This window comes from Adiantum capillus-veneris, chromosome 12 (genome assembly GCF_014529385.1).
Source record: "Adiantum capillus-veneris isolate H3 chromosome 12, ASM1452938v2, whole genome shotgun sequence".
NCBI classification, from domain to species: Eukaryota; Viridiplantae; Streptophyta; class Polypodiopsida; order Polypodiales; family Pteridaceae; genus Adiantum; species Adiantum capillus-veneris.
Window position 1 is genome coordinate 98,729,031 of NC_140942.1, and position 16,027 is coordinate 98,745,057.

Sequence of the window (16,027 nt, forward strand, 5' to 3'; positions counted from 1 at the left end):
CTCCATGGTTTCACCTAAATAAGAATCCTCTTCAGCATCGTTCATATATACGGGTTCGTCACCAGTCCGTATGTTGGTCTTTGAACTAGGGTCTGACTTCGCTGCTTTTTTCCATCTCTTCCTTCGTGTTTTCTTCTTTTTCTGAGATTGGGCAATTGATGGCGTGTCTCTTTCCTCAAGAATATAATTTTGTTTTTGGAGCATCGATTGTGTGAATACATTTACTGGTACCACATGTGTACTTTGTGATGGCTCCTCGGTAACTTCAATCAAATTTAATGGCGTCATCTTTGGTGCATTTGGATTATTTGGACATTGGGCAATCAAATGATCTATACCACATCAATTACACATGAGTATCGGCATAGTAGACGTGCTCGCTTGATTGGTTTGCATTAGTGTGGCGTTCTTTTGTATCCTAATAGGGCACTCGGCTACACGATGTGGACCTCCACACTCATAGCATTGAAGAGGTGGTCTCTTAGCAGTGTAATTGATATTTTGGCCTCTTGCAGCAAGAGCAGCTACTTGATAGACATGTTTGACTTGTCCCCAATAGTCCTCCGTGTAGTATTGTGTACTTTCTTCAAGCACAACCATCCCATAGGCAATATTAGGGTCCATATCTTCCTCACAGCCTTCCAAACAAGCAATAGATGACTCACAACCCACTTGATTCATAGAAGTGATTCTTGGATGTGGTGGTTGCGGTCCTAGCACTGGAGGTGGTAAGGGTGTTGTTTGAACAACATTTTGGGCCCTAGGGACCATGTGTCGTGCTATTTGTTCAAGAGGTGGGGCCGGCATCAATGCAGGCTCTCGAGGTGTGTCTGTCCATGCTAAGGTTGGTCTATTGGCCATCGCGCGCTTAAATACTATGCAATCCTTAGCTTGATGACCCACGTGATAGGTTTGACCTGTGTATAGGTCAGTTAGAGTTTTCGTTTGTAGTTTGTACTCCCAGTTCTCATTTAGGAATGCTCCATCTAAGCTTGAGGTGGTAGGGGTGTCCTTTGAGCTAGATGCAATGTTGCTTTCTAAGGGTTGGCCCTTAGCGGTTGCTAAGTCAAGAGCACTCGATTGCTCTCTTAGCAAGGATATTGACATAGGGGCTTTCTCTTTTAACTCTCTTTGTTTCTCCGCCTTGCGTAAGCTCTCGACTTCCTTTTCCCTAGCCGCAATGATATATCGCTCAACCTCTTGCACTTCGGCAAGGCTTCTACCATCGGGTAATATGACCTGGGAGGGGAATAGCTCTGAAGAGTCAGGAGGTGCAGTAAATGAAGTATTCACGTGTACATTCTCTAAGGGCATAGGGTCTATGTTGGTCATGAATGGAGAATTTACTTCCCCACCCCCCTCATTTACATCATTAGCTCCATGTTCGGAGCGAGTGGCTCTACTAAAGGTTTCCTTCAAGCGACTAAGCACGCTCGGTTCAGACCGCGGACCCATGGCATACATGTTTTGGCTTGAGCTATTGGGATTAGGCATTGGAAAACCCTCCATGACGTCATAGTCAGAGAAAGAGTCACTAGCCGCTATGTTCGGGTCTTGGTTTGTACTACCTTGGGTCCCCTTCGAGGGCTCGGAACCTAAGGTAGGTGGATATTGAGAACTCACGTAAGTCAAAATTCTCTCTAGTTGCTCCGTTTGTAGCACACGACCAGAGTGCAGATGCATGTGCCTTTGGCACTCTACAAGCATCGACGAATAACCTCGAAGGTTAAGCGCTTACTTTTTTAGGCGTCCGTTTTCACTTTTTTTTTGTTTTTTAATATTTTTTAATGATCAGTTTTTTGATTAAAGTATGTGATAGCTTAAAACAAGCGTATCACTCAGAGGGTCGCGGTCTACTTTACAGCACAACGTTCGGTCACTTGAAGCTCCGTTGGTCCTCAAAAAAGTCGATTTTTAGCTACGTGTGAAGCTAAAATACGTAATTTTAAAGGGCGACTGAAGCCTGAGCCTGAGCGTGAGCTTGGGCTTGGGTCTGGGAGATATTCCTGATTCTGGTCCTACCTTTAAATTTTTTATTTTTATTTTTTGGGAAATAAGGTCGCCGCACTAACACACTTCATTAGCTCTAACAGATCTACTTCCTACTTACTGTACTTTACATTACACATAACTAACAACCTTAATACTAACACCTTATCACAGAGAAAACAAAACACATTACCTTTTAAAACTTCAGTAACAAAGAAATACACAGTAGCAAAACAAAACCCTTCTTCTCAACACACACACCTTCCTTCCCTGCCTTTCCTACAATTGAAATTGCACCACAAAAGAAGCACAGAGTGCCATTCAAGCTTAGTGTATGGCATTCCCCGGCAAAGGCGCCAAAAATGTACGCGTATGTCGCACGTGTCAATGCAAGGAACTTACCAATACACTGTGTGCGAGCCACAGATGGCTCCAAGTACGCAACTAGCCTAAACTAGTAAGTTCAAAGATGGCAATGGTGTGTCATTCACCACTCTATGCTTGCTGTCGTGGAGGATTCCTCGCCGCGAAGAAGAAGGAGCCGCCGCTGCGCCACGCTCAACCGCTTCGTTGCCGCTGTGCCGTCGTCGCAATGCTCGATCGCACACACTCTCGCTCTCTCTCACGCACACACACATACACACAAGGAGATGAAGAAGAAGAAAATGGAGATGGAGTAAGAGCACTCTTCAATTGCACAAATGAGAAAATGAGTGAATTTTAGGTTTAGTTGACTTTTATATGAGCTCGCCCCATTCACACTTGGGCACCCATGCTTAGACAACTAATCCCTTGAATGTTCCAGTTAGAGTGCGCCTCTCATCGGCGATCACTCTTACCCTTTTCCTATTGGACCGACAAGCCCGATACCTGACTCTACCAAATAAATAATATGGCATCTGTCTTAGGTGATAGGAATGTGCGTGAGGGTTAACAAATTGGGTTAAGCCTTTGTATAAAGGAGGGGATGTAAAGAATGTAAACAAATACCGGACTATAATGATTGGGTCTCTTATGGAAAAGTTGTTTGGGTGCATAATGGAGATGAAATTGAGTGATTGGGCTGAAGAGAATGACAAGCGTGTAAAAAGACAAGCGGGTTTTTGTCGGTGCCATAGCACCATTGATCATCTTGTCACTCTTCGTGTTCTCATGGAGGAAGGTCGGTTGAAAGGAAAACGATTGTATTGTTGTTTTGTGGACTTTAAGAAAGCCTTTGATATGATTCCATGTAACAATTTGTGGAGGAGTATGGAAGAACTCCAAGTGCCAAGTGAGTTTATGGTTCTGGTTTCTTGAATCTATGAGAAGGTGATGTGTCAATTGTACATGGGAAGAGTAATTTTAGAAATTTTTGTAAGTCTTATTGAGGTTAAACAAGGATGTCTGTTGTCACCAACTCTCTTTGGCTTTTGTTGTATGCGGATGATGTAGTGCTTCTAGCACACACTTTAGAAGATGCACAAAAGCTTATAGTTGACCTTGAGAACTTTTGCTTGCATAGTGGGTTGATTGTGAATGAATTCAAAACAAAGGTCATGCTTCTGAAAACCAACCATAAGGAGAATCCATGCATTGTGTACAACAATGAGACACTTGAAGTTGTTGAGAGCTTTAAGTACCTTGGCCTTGGGGTTCCGTCCAATCACAAATGGCATGAATATGTTATGCGTCATTTGGAAGTGGGAAAGAGAGCATATTATGCATTTGACAACATGTGTAATGTGGGAAACATCAAGTGTTGGGTTCTCAAGAAGTACCTTTTTGATGCATTGGTGACATCAGTTCTTCTTTATGGAGTTGAAGTGTGGGGCGGGATCATCTCAAAGTCTACTTGGAAAGAGTTTGAGAATGCCAAAAGTGTTTTCTTACAAACTTTCTCCAAGTTAAGACATAAACACCATATATGCTCATAAGACATAAGTTAAGACATAAACACCATATATGCTCATGCTCTTAACTTTCTCCAAGTTAAGACATAACTTTCTCCAAGTTAAGACATAAACACCATATATGCTCATACTTCTTGAGTCGGGATCTCTTCCAATTCAGGTTATGGGCATGGAAAGGGTTGTGGAGTACATAATAAGGATGCATCAAAATCCCTCACATTGACTTCCTACAATTGCATGGAAAACAAGCAGAAAAGTTCAAAAGACACATAAAAGCAAGATCTTGAGCACGCAATGGATGCAAGACATAAAGAAGTGGTTTCGGAGATGGAATGAATTACACATGCTACATAATGCTTCAATTGACTCCCAACTAAGTTGAAGTGAATGAAAGCTTTTCTACAACGCCAATGTATTAAGGCTTGGGAGAAATCCGGTGGGTCACGCTTCATACATTACACCACCCATATTGCCCCCAACTACAAAACCATGTTCTCGCTGAAAGAGGAAACCGTACTCACACTTACATGCTTGAGCCTATCCCCTTGTCGGCAATACGCACTATCACAATCATTTGGCTTAGCTCGCATATCCTTCCATGCGGGACAGGGCGTTAGGGCAATGGAGAAGAGTCAAATTGACTGTGCACATTATGCTCACTGTAAGTTTGAGAGTCTGAGTACCACACACTACTGGAGTGCTCAACTTTTGGTCACATCCGAACTTGCTTCTCTCACATTTTCAGCCATGACTTAGACCTACACACTTTCCTCTCCCATACACAGTGTGGGCTCTCCATTGCGACTCTCATCACCACAATTTTGGAGCATTGAGAGTCTCTCATCAGACATACACATACTACATCACATAAAACTTTGGTCCCATAGGTCATATTTGACCTCCAAGGACGATAATAAAATATATCTATCTATCTCTCTTTCTCTCTCTCTCTCTCTCTCTCTCTCTCTCTCTCTCTCTCTCTCTCTCTCTCTCTCTCTCGCTCGCTCTCAAGAAGTAGCATATGGCACACAGGCAACTTTTTGTGATCAATAGAGTGCTACTTCTTGCAACAAACGAGTCTTCCCTCTATTTCTCTCTATTTTCCCCTTCCACCTAATGGACTAACAATCTCTTGTTTTTTTGTGGGTGATGGTGGCAGGTAACAGGATACTCCTTTGTCTAATACACATGCATGGAAATCATGGATCCTCCATGTAGCAAGATTGTGTATTGAAAACCCTCCTTTTTTTCTCACTATCACGGCATCTATTGTACTCAAATGTTGGGATTAATCTCAAATGGGTGGTTGCAAATATTGGTCGTCTTTTTCCATGATTCAATATGGATTTTTAAAGTATAAAATTGTATGAATACCTACTCTCTCTAGTGGTATAGTAGAGTCCCTAGTTGCTAGGGGCCTCTACCTATTACTTGTAAGCTCTTCACAATTTTGCTTTAAGAGCTGTCATTTCCATGTCCTGTATGCAATGAGATATAGGTGAAAGTATTCTTAACTTTATTTGGTGTGATCCTTTACTCTTCATGGGTGGATCACTCTTCATGGTTGGGTTGGCCTCCCTTTTTCCCCATTATCCTTTTTGGGTGACCCCTCTCTCTCTCTCTCTCTTTTTCACTTAAGTCTTATCTCTATCTAGCCTTAAGGTTATCCCATCCTAAAGGCTTACGGTGCATCTACTTTGATGTTGTGGCGCGCAAGGACCTGCCTTGCTCACAAACCCTAGCTAGCCCCTACTCTATCATCATGGCACACGTTATGCCATTCTTATTACGACCAAAACTTCTCTTTTTGGTTATGGTGTAGAGAATACTTTGCTGCACCTCGAAGCCTCATGGTTTCACACTACCCTCCCTTTTGAGGTCCTCAGAGGTAGAGGGAGAGGGAGCGAGATAGCAAGAAAGTACTGCCATGCTTTGGCTTGGGTCCATAAAGCCTTCATCTATGAAATTGGGCATGCTCGAAATCAGCCTGACAATGTCATTGGCAGCAACCATCACGCCACTTGAACTCTTACCTCACCGTTTGCGTGCATCAGCCCTATCTCACTCTAGTAGTGACTCAGTGCAGGTTGCTGCGGAGAAAGAGAGAGAGAGAAATTCTGTCCCACCCTTGGTAATCTTTTGCAAGCTCTCCACAGAAATGCCTAGAGGGATTGTCTCAAGGGTTCAAAGTTTTGAATGGTATGCCCATCGCCCTCTTTTTCCTTGCACTTGTTTTTGTGCTGCTTTCAACTCATCCCTAGCTCAGATTCTAGTTGGTCTTTGCTTTGATTGAAGTTGGAAGAGCTGAAAATAGCCTCTTGCATGGTCATTGCAAGAGCTACCCTCCTTGGACACTGATAGGGCTCACCTTCGACAGGGCTTCTCATGTGTTGAGAAGCATGGCCTACCCTCCTTGGGCACGGCCTATGTCTGGCCTCATCTCAGACAGCAGGTTTGTTGTCCGTGGTCATGATCTACCTGCAATCTCACCACCTATGCAAGAGGCATGATGATGAGCACTTCAACCTCTCCAGGGCCGCATACAGGCACTAGCCCACGACCTCGGACGGACAGTTTCATTATTGTGCCCAAATACAGCAGGCTTTCTATTGTATAATTGTTTGACTATTTGGTGCTCGTTTGGTCATTATATGTAACATAATCTGACATTCTTTACATGCAAAGGCTTCTTCTCACTTTGTAGCATTTGATTTACCTAATATGTGGACCCATGTTCTGTGATGTCTATATAGGATGCCCAACAACAGTATTTGCACTGCTTCTCTTTGGGCAGAAATCCCAGAACCTCCTTACCCTTGTATATTTATTCTCCCACAAAAATATGCTTTCTCCTCGCTTATGGATACCTGCCTGCTCTTTATCATTTCTGGTGCTTATCTTAATCTGCCAACCTATTTCATGCTGTTCTCAGACCTTGAGTTTGTACACACCTGGAAGTGGATGCTATGATGCAATGCTTGATGCTGCGTTTTTGAAGGACTGGCCTGCACCATGTGTAGCCTTCGGGCCGATTTGCGTGCATATTGTATGTGGTGCCTGCTTATTGTGCCTACGTTGTCTGTGCAGGATATTAATGCTGGGTTAAATTTGCCTAAACTTTCTCTACTATGTTTTCTTTCCTTTGCAGGATGCTGGCAGTTGGTGATGCAACCCTTGCCCTCCTTGGGTATGCGTCTCTCTCCCCTGCCCCTCCACCTATGGTGCAATGTTTGCTCCTTTGCATCAAGGTTCGGAGCTTCCATCAGACACTGATTGAGCTCGAGAATGCAACTATTGCATCAGATGAACATACTTATTTGTTGCTGCTTAACTTTCTTGATTTACTAGCATGGTTTCACCTTTACTCGTTGGCTTAGGATAGTCCTCATGGTGTTGTACAAAGGCTTCGAGACTTAGCAGCCAATCTAAAGGCAATTGGCAAGGAGGATGAACAAGAGCACAAGGAATGGATTGAAAACTCTCCCAATCTCATGAGGAGATTCATGAGAAGACATGGGAAGAATCTACAGAATGACCCAATGGCTTGACAAAGGAAGCGACACCTTCTCAGCGGCTATGACGAGGTCTCTCTCGTCCCTCAAGTTGAATCAAGTAGCTCCCTCATCCCGACAAACTTGGATGAAGAGGAGTTGGAACTTGCCAAGCAAAGTTTTGCAACTAGCATCTCGACACTCAACTTCTCAAAAAAGCCCTTTGAATCATATATCGACCCATATATCCCTTGCAGATTTTTGGAGATCATGTTGGGGAATGCATGCCACAAACCCTGGACATTGGGTAACTTTACACTCATGGGACCGCTTTCTGAGGGACTCCTCTTACTCTTATTAAATGGTAAAGACAAGCTCTCCTTGAAACTTGGTTTACAACATGTTTTGGAGATAAACACCTCAAACATTATTAAGAGCTATTTATTAGCTACCCCCTTCACCATGTCAAAATTTGATACAAATAGGTGTAAGGCATCCTTTGGGTGTGTTGTTGGGGTGAAAGGTGTGATCTCTACTATTGGTAGGGAAACAAACTACACCACGCAAATTTGGAATGTCCATCGCCCATTTATGAAGTGTGGTTGTGAACATGTGGGTCAGGCTGACCATTGCAAGGATGGGAATATTTTATGGTTCGACCATACATTGTGGATGATGACGCATCATCTTCCTATCTTCTTCTCGGGCTCAAGTTTAAAAATGTCTGCTATTGCCTTTCTCTCTTGGATTGAGAAAGAGGCCCAAGAGGCCATAAAAGCTTTGCTGGTTCACCTTTTTTACGAGGAAAAGTTGAAGGATGCTATCAAGCATCGAGTTTTGTTTAACCAACAACCTCCCACCACAAGTCTCAATCTTGTAGGCTTGTAGGAGGGAAACTTGAACTTTGGGTAGCTTGAGCTTAGACTTGAGCTTTGGTAGCTTGAACTTGAAAAGTGTGAGTTTTGGGAACTTGAACTTAGGGATGTAGGATGGTGGTTTCTACACCATAGTTTTGTATATTGGGACCGTCTTGTACACTAACAACTTGGTTACGGGGCTCGACCTGTCGTCGTAGTAGTTTGTTTATGTGTTGTTTCGACCATGAGAGCAAAGTTGGCATGGGTTGGGAAGTCCTACTGCAGCTCTCTCTCTCTCTCTCTCTCTCTCTCTCTCTCTCTCTCCCGTCTGAAACAGGACCAAAAACCTCTTGAAAACAGTCCGCGGCGCCACGGACTGTTTTGAGGAGTTTTTGAGTGCTAAGATCTAGGATAAAGGGGCCAATAAAAAACCACCCCCCTTTAGGGGGACTGCCGGGGTCATTTTTTTGTGCACTTTTAGACCCATTGTGAGACACAAATGGGTGAGAGTTGGGGTGGACAATGTAGCCAACTTACAATCGTGGCCGTTAGATCTTGGGTTCAAGCCTTGTTGGCACAATGGCTCTAAATGCCCTCCTATTCTGGTTTCCTATTTACACCCATTTTTTATACACATAAAAAATGTTGTGCGAGCGTTCTTCGCTTGTATAAATGCAACTTGATTCCAAATTTTTGCAGTTGGTAGAGACGATCTCGATCTTTATTTTGAGCGTCTAAGCACTCGATTCTGTTTAGCGTGCTTTCCGGAGTGTGTGTTTCCTCTTAAGTGACCTTAAGTTGGCCCCTTTTACGTTGTGCGGCTTCCTGCGTTGACCTCTCCCTCCAAATCCCCATCATGCACATATTGTATCGTACACGCTAAGCCTACGCAGTACATTCTCTAGCACTTCCTGACAGCAACCCGTGGATGCTCCCCTGGTTGGGTTGCACGCACGAGAGAGAGAGAGAGAGAGAGGTGCTTTGTTGGCTAGTGTGTGTAGAAGACCTAAAGATCTGCCATTGCGTGTCAGGTTTTTTGAGCTTGAATATGAGGAGCAGCCAGTAGCAAGATGGGCGCCATCGAATGCAGCCATTGTGCCCCAAGAAGCAGGCCTGGGTGATGTCGCAGGCCACAAGCAAGCCCCGAGCCATGACGCATTCCCCCAAGTATCCCACTTCCCCTTCACGTTCGCCTCCATCAGTAGAAGATGAGCTCCTTCTGCGCCAAAGGATTGAGGAGCGGGCCGCTCAGAAGCTCAAGAAGCAACATGATACTGTTAGCCTCGATCGGCATGCCCGGAGGTTGTAGAGACAAAAGTCTTCCGATGATGTTGGGAAGAAGGTGAAGGCTTTGCAGAATCATGAGTACAAGAGGTCCTCCTCACTTGGAAGGTCTCCTTGAAATCTGAACATTAGGCCAGGGTTTGTATATACCATAACGAAGTAGTATGCAGACCTAATGGATAGAAGAAGGCAGGACGCCTTGCTGAGCAAGGAGAATCTCTGCCTATGACCTACTTTTATGTGTTTCTCAAAAACTCCCTTTGACATTTTGTATATACGTTGCTGAAAAGCTTTTGTTGTGCTTTCTCTCAGAAGGAAGAGAGAGAGAGAGAGAGAGAGAGAGAGAGAGAGAGAGAGAGATTCCCTCTGCCTTCAGCAGGCCTTTCACTGGCATATGCGCGCCTTGCAAGCCCAACACTCCATGGCGCAGAGAGAGAGAGAGAGAGAGAGAGAGAGAGAGAGAGGGGGACTTAAAAGAGTGTTGCACTTTGCTTCAAGTCTTGAATCAAATCTGCACAAGTGTTCGAGAAAAATCAGTCTCGCAAACAAAAAAACTCCCTTTAGGGTTGATTCAAATAGACATCACCAATGTCGAGCAAGGTCGAGGACCCACATAGTCTATTGAGCACAAGGGTGCGCCATACATACTATGTGCTTCACCAATATCTTACAAGAGTTCCATATTGCACGAAGCAACAAGATTGAGACACTCCCTGTGAGCGCACACACCACACTACACTACACTACATGTCGCCATTTTCTCTTGTGAGCAACATATGTATAACATACTTGTGCCAAGAAAAAAAACATTTTTGTTGCATCCTCATGCGATATATATAGCCTTCTGAGTCCTTGTACATATATATGGGGATGATTGCATCAGGCAGAAGAACCTCAGAGGAGTGTCATACGAAAGATGTGCAATGTTTGGCACTATTATTATCACCATGGCTACACAAAAAATCAAGAAGAGGGAGTGATGATCAGTGGTGTGCCTACACGTGGACTAGCAAGATACACATGCTCCATTTAGAGCAATCTACTGTCAGAGAGAGTTTGAACAACGAGTCATCCAATTAGAGCAATGACACTTGTAAGGCACTTGAAGCAACTACATGAGTTTCTCTCATGAGTCTCGCTCGATTTTTTCGTTTGCTCGATAAAGTTCGCTCGATGTATGGTAAAACTCATAAGCATATGTATGCCAGCAAAACAAGAGACCAACACCTTGCTAGTATAGTCAATTGTCTAAAGATATGAACTCCTTATGTATGCCAGCAAAACAAGAGACCAACACCTTGCTAGTATAGTCAATTGTCCAAAGATATGAACTCCTCACTAAGGCATAAAGAACAATAGTCTGTTTTCTACCTAATTTTATTTGAATGCATTTCTCTTTCTTTTTATATGTGTTCCTATAGTATGTTGGTATATTGGTGAACCTTCTTAGTCCAAATACTTACCTATTATTGCATGCATTACGTTTTTTGTAAGCATTAAGATCTCACAAAAGGAAGACGCAAAGAATAGATCCAAAGACTGTCTTCGCGATCTTTCCACTTGACTAAATATTATCAACGTACATGATGACACGTACATAAATCATCTATACTATTATAATGGGGGAAGGGATTGCGGTCCCTCTCCTCGGACACATGTCGACAACTGCTACATCTGGCTCCTCCCTTTCCCACATGTAGGCAACTGCTTCCTCCGATAGCCTTTCAGGCCAGTGTGCCCTGCACACGTGACATTGGACAAATGAGCTGACTTAGTGTCCAGGCAAGAGCAGTCACACATTGTGTGGGTGTGCACATGCGTGAGTGTGTGTGTGTGAGTGAGAGAGAGAGAGAGAGAGAGAGAGAGAGAGAGAGAGAGAGAGAGAGTCGGGCCCCTCCCCTCGCCGACGTGTAGGCAGTTGCTTCCTCCAACAACGTTTCAGGCGAGTGCCCTGCACAACGTGACACGCTGGAGAGGCGAGCCAATTCAGCCTCCAGGTGAGAGCAATCGTAATGTGTGTGTGTGGGTGGAGAGAGAGAGAGAGAGAGATGCCAATTTAGTCTCGAGGTGAGAGCAATCGCAATGTGTGTGTGTGGGTGGAGAGAGAGAGAGAGATGCCAGGTGGCGCAGAGAGATAGAGGCGACATTGTTGTAGCATCCCGAGGAAGGGGAGAAGATCGCAGGGTGTGTTTGTCGAGCAGAGATGTAGTAGGAGGAGGGTGAATGCACAGAGAGAGGGGGAGGAGAGACATGGAGCATAAGCCTATGCAACAAGGCAAGCTACGGATATGGCGGGGACGAGCGGGATGCACAGAAAGATGAAGACCTCTTTTGAATTGCCAGATTCTGGTCGAACTAAAGATAAAAAATTTGTAGCTTTTTATAAGATGACTGATTGCCTATCAATACAAGATGGTAAAAATAGAATTTGAGTTGGTTATGTAGGCCTTGGAGATGAATTGCTTCATTATTTCTAGACATAACTGCCTTTTATGTGAGGTAATTTGTGACAAATCACATGCTAAGCACTCAAAAACGGGTCTCAATTGTTACAAAGGAATAAAGATTAGAAAATATTGAACAAATCAACCAAAACAGATACAAGGATATTATGGGAATTTCCACAAATTAGGGGGTGTTTTGGTAATTTTTCCTTTTTTCAAACATACAAAATTCCTTTCCTTGAATTTTCCAAGAGGAAATGTTAGAAAATTAGGTTACTTTTAATATTTTTAACGCTATAAAGGGCATTTTTGAAATTGAAAATGGCACGATATTAAGTTGAGACACAATTTTCCCGCACACTGTCGAAAGCGCAATCTTTGCGCTGATAGTGGACCTAGACTGTAGACTGTAGTGTGGACTATCGAGCTGGGCTCTCGCCAAGCCTATCATCACCATTTTGCATTCACAGTAGCTCCTAAGAGGGACTTCCCGTAGCCTTCCGAAAGAGCCTCTGAAGGCGCCCCCCGATTGAAAAGGTCTACCCGTAGGGGGTGGTTCAACCACCCTCCAAAAAGGCCTCCCGCCTCTGAGAGAGGAGATTGCCTGTTTAAGGGATGCGTTCTCAACTGACTCTCAATGAAAAGGACCCATTGCAGCAATGGAAACCGGAACAGTAACGAGACAATATCCTACATTCTACTCTATGGGATTGCCTCGCCGCCACTAACGAACCCCTTCTTGTTAGAGGGCCATCTAGTCTAGCTACACTTTTAGCATAGCTATGAATAGGCACTCTAAGCGAACCTAAGAATGGGATTCAAAGAATTTTGTAGAGAGAGAGAGAGAGAGAGAGAGAGAGAGAGAGAGAGAGAGAGAGAGAGAGAGAGAGAGCCAAAGAGGCGACAAAGAGTTGCACACATGTCTTCCTATAACATGCAACAAATGTGGGCACAGAGGAGAGTGGGGAAGGTGTGGAATCCCTTTGCAATGTAGACGGAGAGGATAGAAGCTTGAGAGAGATATTGAGATAGATTCAAATTTGGATTCTTCCAAACGGGCCTCTAAAGAGAGGAGGTTGGCAAAGAGAGAGGAGAAATCATAGAGCTCAGTTCTTAGAAGCAATGAGATATTGATCTCTCTCTCTCTCTCTCTCTCTCTCTCTCTCTCTCTCTCTATCTATTTCTCTCTCCCCTCGAGCTGTAGCCAGTCCCGCAACGCAAGAATGCTACCTAGCTAGCAGCCTTCGCCATTTCTTCAGGCTAATCTCTCTCTCTCTCTCTCTCTCTCTCTCTCTCTCTCTCTCTCTCTTACCTCGAGCTTTGCGGGATGTCCCACAATCACCAATGTTGTCAGTGCATTCATTTCTTTTCTCAAGGTTCTGAAAGCATCTTGCAACCCACCAGTCCTCTACCTTCTTAGTCTTTATATTATCATTAAGCACTACCTTCTAACTCTCAACGCTGCCTCGCTTTCTAGATGCTGAACAGGTCATCATGTGATGACGGTAGGCTGCTTCAGGCACTCGATAGGTGGGGGTGAGTGTGAGGTGATTAGGATGAGCACCACTGCATCTAAGGCTCGGTGTGATGACATCCGCATAGCACCGCCAGAGGTGATGCCGCCGCCAAAGGCGGCACTGTTATACTAGTGGTAGTATAAGATTCTCTTAGTTTCATGCAATTTGATAGGAGGTTCAACAAAATCACACAAAATCTATTGGTCAATGATATTGTCGTCTCCATGCAAGCATTTGTGTAAACGACTTACATGAAATACGGGATGAATATGAGAGTGTGTGGGTAATGAGAGTTTGTAGGCTCAATCACCAACTCGCTTGAGTATCTTGAAAGGCCCACAATATCTCAAAGATAATTTAGGTGTTGGCTCAGTCTTCAGACTTTTTGAATGCTCTGGCCTATGCAAAAAGACCCCTTCTCCTTTTGTGAAGGTAACTTGCCGATGTTTCTCATCAACGTACTTTTTGTATCGATCATGTGCTTGTCGTACATTTTGACAAGCTAGTTTCAACATTTCCATATGGTTTGGAGAAAATCCTTGACCTGTTGGAGCTTTTCGATTGCCAATCCCACCGTAACTGGTGGTGACCTAGGTTGAAAACCATACATGAGCATGAAAGGACTATATCCAGTTGTAACATGCTTAGCACTATTGTAAGAAAATTTGAGGATAGGAAGATAAACTTCCCAGTCTAGTTGCTTCTTGCTAATGTATGCTTGTAGCATATCCTCTAGCACTTGATCAACTCTTTCAATTGACCATCCGTTTCATGGTGATTTGCAATACTTAGGTTGAGTTGTATACCCAATCTTTTTAACACAGTCCTCCAAAAGTGACTATTAAACGTAGGATCACGATCACTCACTATGTTACTTGTCAATCGATACAAATGATACAGATTGTCCACAAATAACTTAGCTAATGAAGGAATACGAGCGGAAGTGCGACGCGAGAGAGAGTGCGAGAAGAAGAGCACGACGATATGGTGAACTCGCTCTACAGTAATGTGTAGAGCATAGTGAGTTCTTATTAGGTTTTTACAAAAGAATATGTGTACATACCTGGCGGCCCGCCCACTTACCTGGGCGACCACATTGGGATTTATACCCCAACAACCTCCCACTTAAAGTCTAATGTGGTACTTTAAGTGTGAGAGAAGCTACTATACAAGCTAATATACAAAAGATGTAGAGAAGTGATGTACTACCCTACACCTAACTGCACTGCTTCCTTGTAACATGAAGGCTCATTGCAATCAGTCAACATGACATAGTTCATAGATGGAACAAACCTATCAGGAGGTCGCGTGATACGTCCAGATCTACGTACAATAGGTGGCTCAGGCTTAGCCACAATCTGTGGTTCCCCTCTATCCTGTCCTTGCTCCTCTTGAGCCCTGACATTTTGTCTTGCACGTGCAGGTCCATCTTCTTGGAAGACAACTCTTCTAATCTCCTCAACCGTCTCTGGTTTAGAATGATATTTGGCTTCATTAAAGTGAACATCATTGCTGCGGATAACCTTCCTGGATTCGGGATCCCAAAGTCTGTACCCCATCTCACCAGAATTACCATAGCCTAGAAAGATGCACTTTCTACTCTTTGGCTCAAGTTTGTTCCTAAATTCCTTTGGAACATGAGTATATGCCTCACAACCAAATACTCTGAGATGCTTGTATGAGGGCATTTTTCTTGACCATACCATCTCTGCCACTGAATCCTTCTGCAAAACCTTGCTAGGAGATCTATTTATAAGATGAATAGTTGTTGATACAGCTTCAGCCCAAAACTACCCATTTGGCAGTTGTGCATTAGACAACATACTTCTGACCTTCTCTTGTATGGTCCCATTCATCCTCTCAGCAACACCATTTTGAGGAGGATTGTAAGGAGCAGTAAGTTCACGTTTTATACCTTTTGACTCACAAAAGTCCTGAAAGGCCTTTGAAACATACTCTCCACCATTGTCAGTGCGTAAGCATTTAAGCTTCTTGCCACTATGATTCTCCACAAGTGTCACAAACGTTTTGAAAACACTAAACGCTTCATCCTTGTGCTTGAGAAAGTAAACCCATACTTTCCTCGAGTAATCATCTATAAATGTCATAAAGTAAGAAGTTCCCCCTAGAGATAGGTTAGGCATAGGTCCACACAAATCACTATGAACAAGTGCCAACTGTGTATCTCTTCTACTGCTTCTATGCTTATGTGGCTGCTGTGTTTGCTTACCATACAGACAATGTTCATAGAATTCAAAATCATCAAATGACAAGCCAGGAAAATAACCAGAACGAGACAAGATTTCCATTCCCTTCTTGGACATATGTCCTAACCGGCTATTCCACAAAGAAACGTTCGGCTGCTCGGTTACATTGATTACATTTTTAGAGACATTTGATACATAAATCATGTAAAGTCCTCCAGACTTTACTCCATGTGCTACTGTCATAGAACCCTTGGATATCTTCCACATTTTCTGTCCAAAAGTGGTGACGTAGCGAGCATCATCAAGTAAACCTTTGCAAATCAAGCTCTTTGTAATTGCGGGAACA

At 43.6% G+C, this 16,027-nt stretch overlaps 1 pseudogene; it reads left to right on the forward strand.

Moving 5' to 3' along the window:
* Positions 1-6,307: 6,307 nt before the first annotated feature.
* Positions 6,308-7,733, forward strand: LOC147446200 (uncharacterized; annotated as a pseudogene).
* The last annotated feature ends 8,294 nt before the right edge of the window (positions 7,734-16,027 follow it).